The sequence below is a fragment of the Danio aesculapii genome, chromosome 6, assembly GCF_903798145.1.
Source record: "Danio aesculapii chromosome 6, fDanAes4.1, whole genome shotgun sequence".
Classification (NCBI taxonomy): Eukaryota; Metazoa; Chordata; class Actinopteri; order Cypriniformes; family Danionidae; genus Danio; species Danio aesculapii.
The window spans coordinates 55,620,071-55,636,360 of record NC_079440.1 but is presented as its reverse complement, the minus strand read 5'-3'; the positions used below and the strand labels follow the sequence as shown (position 1 = coordinate 55,636,360).

Sequence of the window (16,290 nt, the reverse complement as noted above, 5' to 3'; positions counted from 1 at the left end):
GCATTGTCTTAATCATATTAAAAATAGGATAATTGGTGTAAACGTACTCACTGACAACGTTGGAAAAACTGACTTCATAAATCTAACAAGTATTTTTTATCAAGCATAACTACAAACACTACACTACACTACAAACCATCAACCAAATCGTACTCAATAAAACCAGCATGTTTTACTTGACCATTGTCTCTACTGTGTTCCATTAGGATTTATTATGCAACCAATAGAATTCAATTCAATTCAAGTTTATTTGTATAGCGCTTTTCATAATAATGATTGTTTCAAAGCAGCTTTACAAAAGGTGCACGTTATTGCATTACAATCAAATTCGGAAAAATTTCGTTACCAATTACTAGTTCCCATAACTTTATTAGTTACTAATAACTTTAACTAATTAACTAGTAACTAAAATAAACTAATATAAATAGTTAACCTGCAGTTATATAGTATATAAGTGATGTCTATGTTTACATGTTCAATGAAGTAAAATAAAAAGGCAAATAATATCCAGTAGAAACCCTTGGAACCAGTAAAGTAATTTCCATTAAATGTAATAATGATATATAGAACCAATATAATTTCCATTACAAGTTCTATGATCATTTCTATTGTGCTTTTTTCAGCAGGACTTGAACTGAGTTCTGAAAAATCAGCAGTCTGGACAGTCCAGAATGCAGCCACATTGCACTAGTAACCTGAGCCTGTGTGTTTCAAAGCCCAGCTCACCGCCTGTCCCCTTGGGTGAAAATTACCCTCAACTCTGACCCTGCACAAGCTGGTAGAAACAACACAACCCCCCCCCACCCCTCCTCATGTGTGGACGGCTGCATCTGGGGTTGCATTACCTCATCTGTGAAGTCTGCCTGTCTGCAAATCTTGAACTATTCGCTTGCTTCTTGTCTCTTGTTATAAAGAGTTTCCTTTTAAAACCTATTCACAAAGCTGCTGAGACAAACCTTTACTAAGGAAAAGAAAGAAGACTTAAGGGTAAGATCAAGGTTGAACTAGTTGCTATGGATGATGTCAGCATTATACCTACTGTATGCACACAAAAGTGATCTGTTAGAGATTTATTCACAGAAATATATATATATATATATTAGTGGTGGGCCTTTATCGGCGTTAACGCGAGACTCTTATTGTGCGATAAAAAAATATCACCGTTACTCTATTCTTAAAGTTGGGTTGGGAGCTGGGTCTATTCTACGCAAGCTATGATGACTTTCACCTTGATATTTTAGCATGGATGTACACCTGACCGGTGAGCCGTCTGAAAAAAAGTGCCCTTCTGAAACAAATCAGCAGGATGGCCTTCTGGATCTTTCACTTACTTCAAAGACACTACTGACTACGCTTACATGGACATCTAGTTATTTGCCTTAATAGACAATAATATAATTAAGGTGTTTACGGCAAGTGCTTTCAATTAAGAGTTTCCTGTAATTTTGGCTGACTTTAACTGCAGTTCGGCAGTTTCACTTTAACTCATGAACATTTCATTCATGCCCCTGTGACAAACTGGGGTATTAGACACAAATAAGGAGTAAGGACTGGTGAGAGTGTTATGGAATTTTATGTTATGGAGAATGTTATGGAGCTTTCGCATTTTACATTGTGTGTGTGTGTGTGTATGTGTGTGTGTGTGTGTGTGTGTGTGTGTGCGTGCATGCGTGTGTGTGTGTGTGTGTGTGTGTGTGTGTGTGTGCGATTGCGTGTGTGTGTGTGTGTGTTTGTGTTTGTGTGCAGTCCTTTACTGACAGCCGCGTGTGTGGATCTTGTTGGAAAATATGCCTAAAAGTCCTACATGACGTTAATAGTTTGATCGCAGTGTTTGCTTCAATAATGCCACTGATATATGCATACTCCACATCTTAATTCCATTTCTGTTTAGTTCAGTTATGACTTTAGTCAGACTAAGGTAATTCAAAAATCAGTGTTTCGAGCTTATGTAGGCCTACAGTTCAATATTCATGTTTACCTGAATAAACAGTTAGTACAAGTACATCTTATTGAACACAATTTATTTTCATCACCAATTATCATAGTAGAACAGTTTCTCAAGCAGTTTGTGATGCATTTTGGAAACAGGAGATGAGCCCCTGGTCTAACGCGCCACCTGGCTTGAGAAACCCATTCTCAAAGACTTGTTATTTGGGTAGCACACATATTCTGAATGCTTTTGGCAGAATTCAAATGAGCCATTTTAATCTAGATTAATCTAGATTAAATTCAAGATTACAGTGAGATTAATCTTGATAAAAAAATAATCTATGCCTATATTTCAGTGAATAAAGGTTAACTAGGCAGGTTAGGGTAATTAGGCAAGTTATTGTATAACGATGGTTTGTTCTGTAGACCATTGAAAAAAAAATTGCTTAAAGGAGCTAAAAATTCTGACCTTAAAATGGGTTTTAAAAAATTAAAAACTGCTTTTATTCTAGCCAAAATAAAACAAATAAGACTTTCTCCAGAAGAAAAAATATTATCAGACATACTGTGAAAATTCCCTTGCTCTGTTGAACATAATTTGGGAAATATTAAAAAAATTTAAAAAATAAAATAAGGCTAAGGGGCTAATAATTTTGACTTCAACTGTATACGCATGTGTATATTTAATACATGCATGTGTCTGTCTGAATACTCAGTTGTCTAAATGTGAAAGTGGAAGTCCCCTAAAGTGAGCAAACCCAGTAGGTTGGCAGGTGAGGGTCTGCGTGGGCAAGTATACAGTTACTAAGTGGTTTAAGCCCCTGAGGATGAAAACAAGTTCACTAAAGCCTGTAGTGATCTGGACCCAGACAGAAGACTAATGCTGTACCCTTTCACCCCAGTCATCACTCCTGGTCTGATCACACACCTCAAACATAGTAAAAAATACCTTTTTGTCCCTGCACAATAACATTTACTCTAAACAACAATAAATAAGACGTAATTCATTATTGCCTACAAAAATGGTCTTATTATATGCCAAAACTACAATGAAAAAACATTAAAATTGTAAATAAAATAAGTTATACGATAAATAATTTGTCACTTACTGTAAATGTGGGGGCTGCACAAGGCTGTGAAAACACAAAGTACTGGGTTGCCAGGTTTATATAAGCGTTGCGGTAGGATGTGATTTTGCCGTGACCCTGAACAAGCTTATAGAGCTCCAAACACATAAGTCCTGCGATTGCAGCCGTTGTCGTGGCGATTGCTGGAATGATGCGGCCTGCGATTAACTTGCTCTGCAGAAGAGACATAAAAGTTGCAGATATTATTTACAAGAATGCATGTTCACAGTATCATTCATTCATTCATTTTCTTTTCGGCTTAGTTCCTTTATTAATCTGGGGTCGCCACAGCGGAATGAACCACCAACTTATCCAGCATATGTTTTATGCAGCGGATGCCCTGCCAGCTGCAACCCATCACTGGGAAAATGTTCACAGTAAGTTCACAGTAAATTTGATGATGATTAATTTGTTTTATTTAATGCCATGTCAGCAACCAACTCTATTTTCTTGGCAAGAACAGTAATAAATATACAATTAAAAATAACAAACAAATGAAAACATGAATGAAATATGATTTAGGTGGCACGGTGGCTCAGGGGTTAGTACTGTTGCCAGCAAGAAGGTCACTGGTTCGTGTATAAGTGTGTGTGTGTGTGAATGTGAGAGTGTATGGGTGTTTCCTAGCACTGGGTTGCAGCTGAAAGGGCATCCGCTGTGTAAAACATATGTTAGAATAGTTGGCAGTTCATTCCGCTGTGGGACTAAGCCGAAGGAAAATGAATGAATACGATTTTTATCATTAATACATGAGCCAAAAAATCAAAGTGGGACAGTCCAGTAGAATGTGTTTCACAGTAAGAGGAATTGTTCAGAACAAACTTTGAGCGGGCTCTTCACCTTTAAGCAAAAAACCTTATTCTTGCTATATGTTCAATATGACATCTGGTAAAAACTACTTGATCAAATCTAGTCTTAAAATGTCTGAAACTGAAATTGAATTTGACTATTCATTTAATATTGTACTTAGAATAGAAGCTGATTTGATATTGATTGTCAAATAAATAGATTTTTTTTATACATTTTGTACTACAAGGAGTTTTCTAAGAGCATGTCAGGACTCAAGAGAAACAACGTAGGGCTGTGCAATATGTGCACAAAACCTTAAGTTTTAGTCTTAAGATGCACAGGTATATATTTTTATCAATAATACCAATGGCAATGACACCCATTCAATGTATTTTTGGCAATGAGGATAGGGACAAAATTATAGATTTTTTAGAACAAACCAAAAACATTAAAATATTAAGCAAAGACACATGAATATATTTTGTAAATTTCCTACTGTAAATACAGATGAAGTCAAAAGTATTGGCCCTCTTTTGATTCTTTTTTTTAAATACTTCCCAAACGATGTTTAACAGAGAATCTTTGGGGGTCTAAAGACCCACCCTCCAATTCTGGTCCACAATTTGTCCCATACATGAGCTCATTTGTCCTATTTTGACTGCTATGCCATCATAAATTGTAAAACTAACCCATCAAAAGCTTTAAGACCAAACGAACTGACTTTTACTACAGTAGGTTTTGTTGTAAAATAGACAAAACATTTTGCAACTAACTTTTATTCTAAAACTTGGACCTTATTGTTGAACGATAAAATGGCCAATCAAAAGGTATGAAGCACCAAAAGAGGACCAAATTAAAATCAATTTAAATACTAATTTGGCTATTGATGTTATCCATGAATTTTGAAATGTACTTTTTTTACAAGAAACGCTCGAAAAAAATTATGAAGCTCTACATTATTATTATTATGATTATTATGATTATTATGATTATTATTATTATTATTATTATTATTATTATTGTTGTTGTTTTAATTGTTTATTTTTTCATATTTCTTTATTCTAAATCTTAAGGAAATAATTTTGGTAGGCTACATCAAAAAGTGTGGTTATGATGACCATCCGACAAGCTACAAATAATGCTTAAAATGTCACTAAATGGAGTATTTAAACCTTTTAATTTTATATACAATGAGGCGAATATTTGCAAAAAAAGTCCACTTCTTGAGAAAAAAGTACCATCCGTTTCAGCAGGCTGCCTACAGGCCTGTACAATGATTTGCCTAATTACCCTAACTTGCCTATTTAACCTAATTAAGTCTTTAAATTGCACTTTAAGCTGAATACTATTATCTTAAAAAATATCTAGTCCAATATTATGAACTGTTATTGTGGCAAAGATAAAAGAAATCCGTTATTTGAAATTAGCTATTAATTATCTAGAGCAACGCGTTTCTAAAAAAAATATACAAGGGGGCTAACTATTCAGGAGGAATAATAATTCTGACTTCAACTGTAGGTGCAAATAAGTCATGCAAACCTATTAATGGAAATGTGGTATAAGCCAAAAATAGTATCAAGAATGGAAATCTACAGTACAATCAAAAGGTCTTTCCTCAGGGTTGTTCTGTATGTGTTTAGGAACTGAGGACACAAACCCCCAGAGGGGAATGTTGATCACTTTAGACTTTACTCTCACAAACAAAAGCACAGTGGAGGTGTTTGAAAAAGACAATAGAGATTCACTTTGTGGCGGTCGGCTGTCGGTATATCATAGTTCTCTGCCCTCAGGTTGGATGCTGCAACTATATAGTCCATATGGAAATTACTGTCATCATCCTGGAACATAGGAAAAGAAAAGAACATGTGGTTATGAACAAACAACTACATTATTACAGGAACTGATACATAAAAGAGAGTTTACACTGCACAGGACATTCTTGCATATGATTGTTTGTGTTTACATGAAGCAGATGAACATCTTTGGAGATCGTGTTAATCATTTTTTCTTTTTCTTACGAGCAGTTGGACAGGTGTACCTATTAAAGTGGCAGATGAGTATATATATATATATATATACATACACATATACATATACACATACACATATACATATACATATACACATACATATATACATATACACATATACATATACACATACATATATACATATACACATACACATACATATATATATATATATATATATATATATATATATATATATATATATATATATATATATATATATATATATACACACACACACACACATGGTATTTTTATATATATATTATACTATATATTTTATTTTATACTATTATATATATATATATATATATATATATATATATATATATATATATATATATATATATATATATATATATATATATATATATATATACTCACCAACCACTTTATTAGGTACAACTGTCCAATTGCTCGTTAACACAAATTTACAAATTTCTAATCAGCCAATCACATGGCAGCAACTCAATGCATTTAGGCATGTAGACATGGTCAAGACGACCTGCTGCAATTCAAACAGAGCATCAGAATGGGGAAGAAAGGTGATTTAAGTGACTTTGAACTTGGCATGGATGTTGGTGCCTGACGGGCTGGTCTAAGTATTTCAGAAACTGCTGATCTACTGGGATTTTCACGCACAACCATCTCTAAGGGATATTTTCTTGGCACACCTTGGGCCCATTAGCACCAATTGACCATTGTGTTTTATTCATTTAGTTTAAAGAAATGCAGTCTTGTTGAGTAGAAGAGACATTCAAAAACAAAAAACAATCTTAATATTTCCAAACTCTGACTGCTAGTGTATAATATGTGCTTTTAAAAAGAGTTTAACCTTTTACATTGTGAACAACCTTTTATGGTACATTTACTGACGTTGATTACATTTTGTATTATTTGGTAAAACTTTACAATGAGGTTCTATTAGTAAATGTTTATTAATGCATGAACTAACATGAACAAACAATGAACAACACATTCATTACAGTATGTGTTCTTGTTAGTTAATGTCAGCTAATGACAATACAGTTGTTCGTTGTTCATGTTAACTCACGGTGCATTAAATAATGTTAACAAGCATTATTACTAATGTGAATAATGCATTAGTAAATGTTGAATTATGATTAACAAATGCTGGACAAGTATTGTTCCTAATTAGTTCATGTCAGTATATACATTAACTAATGAAAACTTGTTGTAAAATGTGACATAATTTTTGAAGCCATAGTAACACTATGAGGATTTTCCAATAAGCATTTCAATAAGGGCTCTATAAAGGGTTAAAACAAGCATCATTTTGTTGACCTAAACTACATGTCAGCTATGGAAAACACCCTTCGATTGTCCATCAGCCAACTTTCACCTACCAACCATCTGTTCTTAGATAAAAACCATGGGGAAAGACCTGTTGTGCTTGATGTGTGATGCCAATTGCTATCTTTTAGTGTTGTGTAAGAAAAACAAGAAGATTTGAAAAATAAACAGGAACAAAATCATCAAGGCAACAGGTATGTTCGTACACGTTGATACAAAAGCTACTGGATTAAAAAAATTTACAGCATCACGGAAAGTTTCCAGTGCCTTTTGTATGTTTAAGTAATTTTGCCTGTAAACCGTAACTGTAAATGACATCACAAAACAGGCCATAACTACTACAGATTGTATTTAGTGATCATTTTCAGCATATAGTGATTAAGAACCAAATAAATGCACATTATACAGCGCTGTGATATTAGATATTGCAGGAATGCTGGTATACCCTGGTTCAGAGGTTTCGGCACTCTTTTAAGGCCCCAGGCACCGCTTCACTACAAAGGCGGTGGAGTATTGGGTGTGTTGGCGCGTCTGCGGGGGTGTTTGAGCGCAGTATATAATTTGGCAACCTGATGCCACCAGAATCCCCCAAACACACATTCCACTGCAAAAACAAAACATCTGATCTGGCAAAGTATGCGTCATTGCTGAAAGCGTCCACATGTGCACATCGAGTCGGACATATGATACACATTTCCAATTTACACATAATAATAATAGACTCAACAGATTTAATAACTAATTTGTTGTAACTAATTCCTTATTTTTTTGCCATTAAGGCAGTAATTTAAAATATAAAACTGTTAATTAACATATATTTTTACAGTGTATTATAATTCCAACTTCATAACCTCAATATTTCTTAAAAAATATTGATTATATTTTTTAAATCCTAAATCTGGATTCATTTTCAAGTTTGAAAAAAAAAAAAAAACACAAGTAAATAAGTACCTTTTTAAATGCATAATTCTGGACATTTAATTACAGAAACCTCTGCCTATAACTGTGGCCCATATAAACACATTTTGACATATTCATTGCACTTTGTTGCACTAATTCATCTTGAATTGTACATATCCACTGCACGTATACACTCACCGGCCACTTTATAAGGTACACATACTAGTACCAGGTTGTAACCCCTTTTGCCTTCAGAATTGCCTTAATCCTGCATAACAAGGTACTGGAAATATTCCTGAGATTTTGGTCCATATTGACATGATAGCATCACGCAGTTGCTGCAGATTTGTCAGCTGCACATCCATGATGCGAATCTCCCGTTTCACCACATCCCAAAAGTGCTCTATTGGATTGAGATCTGGTGATTGTGGAGACCATTTGAGTATAGTGAACTCATGTTCAAGAAACAAGTCTGAGTTGATTTGTGCTTTATGACATGCCACGTTATCCTGCTGGAAGTAGCCATCAGAAGATGGGTACACTGTGGTCATAAAGGGATGGACATGGTCAGCCACAATACTCAGGTAGGCTGTGGCGTTGACGACGCTCAAATGGTACTAATGGGCCCAAAGTGTGCCAAGAAAATATCCCCCACACCATTGCACAACCACCACCAGCCTGAACTGTTGATACAAGGCAGGATAGATCCATGCTTTCATGTTGTTGATGCCAAATTCTGTCTCTACCATCCGAATGTCACAGCAGAAATCAAGACTCATCAGACCAGGTAACGTTTTTCCTATCTTCTATCGTACAATTTTGGTGAGCCTGTGCCCCATTCTGATGCTCGGTTTGACCTGCAGCAGATCGTCTTCACCATGTCTACATGCCTAAATGCATTGAGTTGCTGCCATGTGATTGGCTGATAAGAAATTTACATAAACGAGCAGTTGGAAAGGTGTACCTAATAAAGTGGCCGGTGAGTGTACATTTGTAATTATGTTCATATATATATCTGCATACTTCTGATTATTAATAGCAACCTGTACATATAATCAAATATTGTAAATCTCTCATAGTTAATACAACCTGTATATAATGTACATAGAACATTGTAAATATCACCAGTTTTTCTTTATAGCTTATACCTATATTCTGCACTTGCTGCTATTGCACTCCTGGTTAGACCTAAACTGAATCTAATTCAATCTAATCTAATCTAAACAGATACTAGGAGGCTTTCATCTTCAGAGTCAGAAGTAAAAAAGAAGAGAAATGGAGACGTGATTCTCCAAGAGTGATTTACAGACTCTAGAGATAGCACAAATCAAAGGCAGGTCCATGCAGGGAAACCTTCAGACTGAGACTAATCCTCTTCCTAACAGAAAACACAACTGAGATGTTGTTCAGAGACCCATTCAGTCTCCATGTCCGCGTGTGTGTGGAAACCCATGTGTCACGCACTCATGACAAACCACAAAGCAGATACTGATGAAACCAGCGTGGATCCACAGACCTGTCTGTATGTGAAAAAAAGCATCTCAATAGCGTTTTCTCTTCTCTGGATGGATCTGGTTAAGGTTTGATGATAACTGCAGTCAGGGATGGATGTTTTAGGGCCAGTTTTGTGGTTAAATGAGACCTCCTATGTGAGACTGGACGCCAACATGTCTGACAGACAATGACTGAGAAGATGCTAAAGTTAAAGGAATAGTAAACTGACTCAATATTTACTCTGCCTTATCTTGTTCCAAACCATTATGAGTTTCTTTCTCCTGTTGAACCCAAAATAAGATATTTCGAAGAAAGCTAAAACCTGTAACCATTGACTTTCATAGAAAGAAAAACAAATACTTTTTTGGTTTCAAGAAAATAAAAGACTATAAAGTGAAGAGAGAGCAAACAATGAGTAAACTTTTATTTTTGGGTGAACCAATCTCCAAGTCTGAACCAAGTTACTACAGGAATAATTCACACTTACTCATCTACTCATCCTCATTTCTCCAACCATTAATTGCTTTCTTTAGTGACTGTAATGTCAAACAAACACGTTTAACATCTTAACATCTCTATACAACATATATACAGAGGTCGTCTCAGGTTTCTTAAATCCATACCTGGCCCAAAATAATTTCTTTGCCAAAATTGATGTGCATTACTTCATTCATTCATTAACTTTCCTTCGGCTTAGTCTCTTATTTATCAGGGGTCGCCACAGAGGAATGAACCGCCAACTTTTTCAGCATATGTTTTACGCAGAAGATGACCTTCCGGCTGCAGCCGAGTACTGGGAAACATCCATACATCATACACTGCGGCTAATTTAGTTTACCCAATTCCCCTATAGCCAATGTCTTTATACATATGGGGGAAACGGGAGCACCCGGAGGAAACCCACGCCAACATGGAGAGAACATGTAAACTCCACACTGACTCATGCAAATGCCAACTGACCCAGCCGGGACTTGAACCAGCGACCTTCTTTCTGTGAGGAGACAGTGCTAATCACTGAGCCACTGTGCCAGCCATTGGTGTGCATAAATATTTAGAAAAAAAGACATACTTCATAAAATATGACCCAAGTTGGACTTGACGGTATTTATTTTCGAATCCAACTAGACCCGAGCATAAACAGCATTAGGGGCTGTACACATAAAAAGTGTTTTTCCTACCCAGTGTGCTACTTTTCTATTATTTTTCAATGTAAACGTGCTTGATGGATATGTCTGACCAATCCGTTTGCATCTTTTGAAGTGGTGAGCGCAGCACTTTTAGATGCCAAGTCAAGTTAAAAGAACTACAACTTTCACACACAGCACTGGGCATCACTGTCAGTTCCAAAGCAGTGGACCAATCAGAAGAGCTCGGGAAGCAAGACAATCTCTGCAAGTATCTGTTTACAGGCAATTTTTTAAACCATTTCAAAGTGTTGGTCTCGTGTCTTTAGAAGCAAAGATGTGTTTGATATGAGCGCTTAAAGGGGACCTATTATGCAAAGTTGTGTGGTAACAGTGTATGAATAAAGGCAGACTCTAATGGTAAAAATGTATTAAATCTATTTTTATAATCATACTTGATAAAAACACCGCACTGTACCTGCCGAAGATAATGTCAGCAACCAAGGTCCTGTTTACACTAATACGTTTTAGTTTTAAAACGGTGCTTTAGAGTGAAAAAGATCTGCGTTCACACTAGTGTTTACCCAGCATTTCTGAACAACTCTCCGTCCACACTATACCACTGAAAACGCACATCACGTGACCACACACACACTCTGGCATGCACTGCAGCGATGAGAGCTGTGCACGCCGGACGGTTCATCAATGATCTACCACTTGATCTAATCTCATTATATTTGTTAACAGTGATATTTAATTCATCTTGTTGTCCATATCTAACGACATATTCCCATTACTTGTTTTCAGGTAACGTGTTTTGGCTGAACACAAAGATAATTTAATATCTTATTTTATATAACTGCGTACACTGATTCTGCACATTTGACTGATTGCTTCCCTTTATATCCTATAATGTATAAACTTATTGTACATTATACTTTTATAATGGCCATTATTGATTATTAAAACTGATATTCAGCAAAAGAGAGGGTATATTTCGTATTTTCATTGAAAATGAATGGAGGCAGTAATGTTATAGGCTCTGTTTTGTTATAAATATGCATATAGTGAAGATGACGGTCATATAAATATGTAGCTACACGACGCCTCAACATTTTTGGTGTCTGTTAACTTGCTAATATCAAAATGAAAATAGGCAGTTTCTCATATCATGTTTTCATTCTATTGTTAGGATAGTGAAACAACATAGCCAGGGTGATGTGAATGACGTTATAAAGTAGCCTACACTGTTCCCTTTGAAGATTTACCCGACGTGTCCTTGTGAGTTTGCTTTCCACATCAAACTTGCGAAGTCTGAACTTACAAGGAGAGGATGCAAGTCTGAACTTTGTGTAGGCTGCTTAATATTGAGGAAAAAGCCCCAATCAGATTTTCAGATGTCTCCATTTTACCCCCATCCACAGTAACATGTAGCAGCAGCGTTTCAAAATGAAAACAGCCTCTTCAGCGTTTTCAAAAAAGCTCCGTTTACAGGGCTCGAAAACTCCGGCGTAGTGTGGACGGAAGGTGTAACCGCAGCAAAACTTATGCGTTTTAAAACGAAAATTATTAGAGTAAACAGGGCCTAAGAGGATTACAAATTCTGAGTTTTATGATGCACAAATGAACACCAGAGTCTTCACAGATTGCCTTTTACTGACACACTTCTTTTGACATTTTGTAGTTTTTCACAGAGATAACCTTAGTCCTGTTTTGAATCTGCCACTATGCTGACGCATAGGCATTTGTAGCCCTTTAGAAAAGAGCACAATCTCATTATAAATCAAAGCGACAGTCACCAAAATGGCACAATTTGGATCAAAGTCTAAAAGTGTCAGATTTAAAGAGATCTAAAACATTATTTGTGGTGTATCTTGAGCTGAAATGTCACATGCACACTCTAGGCACGTCAGATACTTATTTAACATATTGTAAAAAGGGCATAATAGGCCCACTTTAACGTGCAAAACCTAGAAAAATCCCTGGTGACTGATTTGGCCACTGCTCCATAACTGTAATAGACCCTTTTCACATGACGCCACACGGTTTCCGTTTTCACTCCACGCAGTGTATCGTTACTTCCGCCTACACAGAAATCCCCATAGAGAACTCACCCAGTCAGCTGTATGTTTACTACAGAAATGGTTAGACTGTGACTACGGCTGTTTTCTGTTGTCTGCATTTAAGGTGAGACATCTGACAACTAAAAAAAAAAAAATTTACTGATCATCCAGATTTCAGCTTGAACCAAGAAAATGGGACTTTAAACAGAGTCTTTACTGCAGGTGGAGTTGATAAGGACTTGTCAGTATTTGTCAAATAAAGATTTCAGATGTTTACACGGGTGCCGCACATTTTTTTAATGTCAGAATTATTTTTATTATTTGTTTTGTGTCCTGAAGAATAAAAAATATATAAAACGGTGTGTTTCACTGTGGTTGTATACAGTGGACAGCTGATTCATGAACACATTCATATTATCCACATTCTACTGCTCAGTTCTCTGCCATTTTATATATATATATATATATAGAAGTATTTTATTCATGAACATAAAACATACGTCTATTTAATATTCAAATGAAATGAAATAGAATAGAATAACAATGTTGTATGTGACTCTTAATAATCAAACAAAATTATTATAAAAATGTACTATTGCAAAAATAACACCAAAACGACAACATTTGAATTCAGTATTATTAGATTATGAATTTATTTGTAGCATTATTAATTAAAAGGTAGCACTGATATTAAATTAAATCCACCCAAAAGGTGGCGGTAGGACATAATTTATACATTTAAACAGAGAAACTGAACAAATCATTAATAGATCAGTAAAATAATTCAGTAAATAATAAATGATAAGACTGGTTGCATAGACATGCCAGGTAATATAAGAAGAATTAGTAAAGAATTGTACTCATGCTGGAACATTAACATATAACAAATAATATATATTTATATTCAGAGCAGCATTAAAGTAAAAATAAATCCATTATTGAGGAAATAAACTGAATTATTGAGTACAAAGGTTGCAAACATATGCTTTTCTTGATAAACAATGGCTTATACCTTTTCTTAATAACTTAAAGAATCATTTTTAAACTCATAAAGCAGTTTAATATTGAAAGTGAAACATTTGGACACATGCCCATAATACCAATCATTGTCTTAAATCAGATTGTTCAATGTGTATATTTTTATTAGCAAATTTTCCAGAGAAGTCTCCCATTCATTCAAAGGTAAACTGGAACTAAAAATACACTGCGTTGCCGATATGGGGAAGTGAAGTGACGTCATTGTGAAAAGGGTCTATTTAATTGTATGTATAGTAAATATTGTAAGCTTTGTTATGCTAGCATGTGTGTAAATGTTTAAACCATATGTGTTACCACCAACCCCTACGTTAGTTTATGTCCCACTCACCCCTACTGTGATGTTTTGTTTTTATCAGCTGTTGGGACTATATCAGCATCCATCCACTACAGAAGATTCACTAATGAGCAACTTACTACATCTCTCCAGATTTGTACTTTAACACAAATTATACAATCATTGAAATGTAGCTTTACCAATGCATGCATACAAAAAAATACTGTTTTATGATGCATACATTTATGAAAATATTATACCACACAAAAAATGTTACAAAACCATACAAAATAACCTGACTTGACAAAAACATACCTTCTCAAAGTCCTGCGGGTGCATGCGGAAACTGCGGTCCCTCAGCTGGAGTTTGGACAGCTGCTCCTTTAACATCTCCAGCTTGACTTTATCTACGAGATGCAGTGGGGGATATTAAACCACACATATCTGACGTGTTTAATATTTGTACATGTCATTGTTTCATTTCGTTTTAAACAGGGTGCGAATTATACATTGGCGATCAGGGGGGGGTTGACTTTTATGTTAAGCTTTCAGTGAATTAAATTGACCTAAATGACATCAAATTTATTAACAAGACGTATTTAAGTTTTCAGTGTTTTGAGGAATATTAAATGTATTTTGACATACAGTAACCTGATTAATTCAGAGGTTACTAGCTCAAACTATGCGTCTAATTTTACTTCATTTTTAGGCTATATGTAGGCCCACACGGAATCTGCGCGCACAGAATTCCGCAGATTTCCACAGATTTTTAGCCCTGTTTATTTACTTGAGTAAATGTGTGTAAATCTATTTTTATTCAGTTTTTAAATCGATTACAGTAATATTATTGACTAATATGAAAATGTTCATCTGATTTATACAATGCAGTTGTATAGTAATATTTTCTGTCTTTTAGTGGAGATTATATTTACATTTACATTTAGTCATTAAGCAGACGCTTTTATCCAAAGCGACTTACAAATGAGGACAAGGAAGCAATTTACACAACTATAAGAGCAGCAGTGAACAAGTGCTATAGACAAGTTTCAGGTGTGTAAAGTCTAAGAAGCTAAGCATTAGTAAATTTTATTTATTTATTTATTTATTTATTTTATTTTTTTTGAGAGAGAGAGAGAGAGAGAGAGAGAGAGAGAGAGAGAGAGAGAGAGAGCACAGTTAGTGGTATAGCCAGAGAGGCAGTTGCAGATTAGGAAGGAAAGTGGAGACTAAACAGTTGAGTTTTTAGTCGTTTCTTGAAGACAGCAAGTGACTCGGCTGTTCTGATGCAGTTAGGGAGTTCATTCCACCAACTGGGCAGATTGAATGTGAGAGTTCGGGAAAGTGATTTCTTCCCTCTTAGGGATGGAACAACGAGGCGACGTTCATTCACAGAACGCAAGTTTCTGGAGGGCACATACATCTGCAGAAGTGAGAGCAGATACGAAGGAGCACAGCTAGAGGTCACTTTGTAAGCAAACATCAGAACTTTGAATTTGATGCAAGCAGCAACTGGCAGCCAGTGCAAACGGGTGAGTAGCGGAGTGACATGTGCTCTTTTGGGTTCATCATAGACCACTCGTGCTGCTGCGTTCTGAAGCAGCTGAAGAGGTTTGATAGAATCAGCTGGAAGCCCGGCTAGTAGAGAGTTGCAATAGTCCAGCTTGGAGAGAACAAGAGCTTGAACAATGAGTTGAGCTGTATGTTCAGATAGGAAGGGTCGGACCTTTCTGATGTTATAGAGTTATATAAGATACTTGCTTTATTTATGAAATAAAGTGGATCTAATTGGATTTGCACTTTAGTTTAACTCTTTTTATTAACCATTCTTAATCAGAGAGGTACTACAAATGAGAGAAAGAAAAACCACAATACATTATTTTCACAATGTTGAGGAGAGAAATACTGAGTGGTAATTAAACACATTCCTTATTCTCTGAACCATATTGAGATGGAAATAAAGTAAACAAAAACAACAACAACAAAAAAGGAACAAACAAACCAAACCATAAAAAAATAAATAAATAAATAAAGGAAAAAAATGAAAACATACATATACATAATAATAAATTAACAAATTACACTCAAGTAGGCCATTACCGTTAAATGTAAAATATCATGCAATTTCTTTTCCTAATACACTCTTAGATAAGTTTGTATCATTCAAAAGCAAGAGGGGAAAAAAGAAGAAAAAAGACATACAGACAGGGT

The 16,290-nt window shown here is 35.4% G+C and overlaps 1 pseudogene; it reads right to left on the bottom strand.

Moving 5' to 3' along the window:
• The window catches only part of LOC130231132 (ubiquitin-like modifier-activating enzyme 1), a 101,305-nt pseudogene that overhangs the window by 45,980 nt on the left and 39,035 nt on the right, over positions 1 to 16,290 (bottom strand).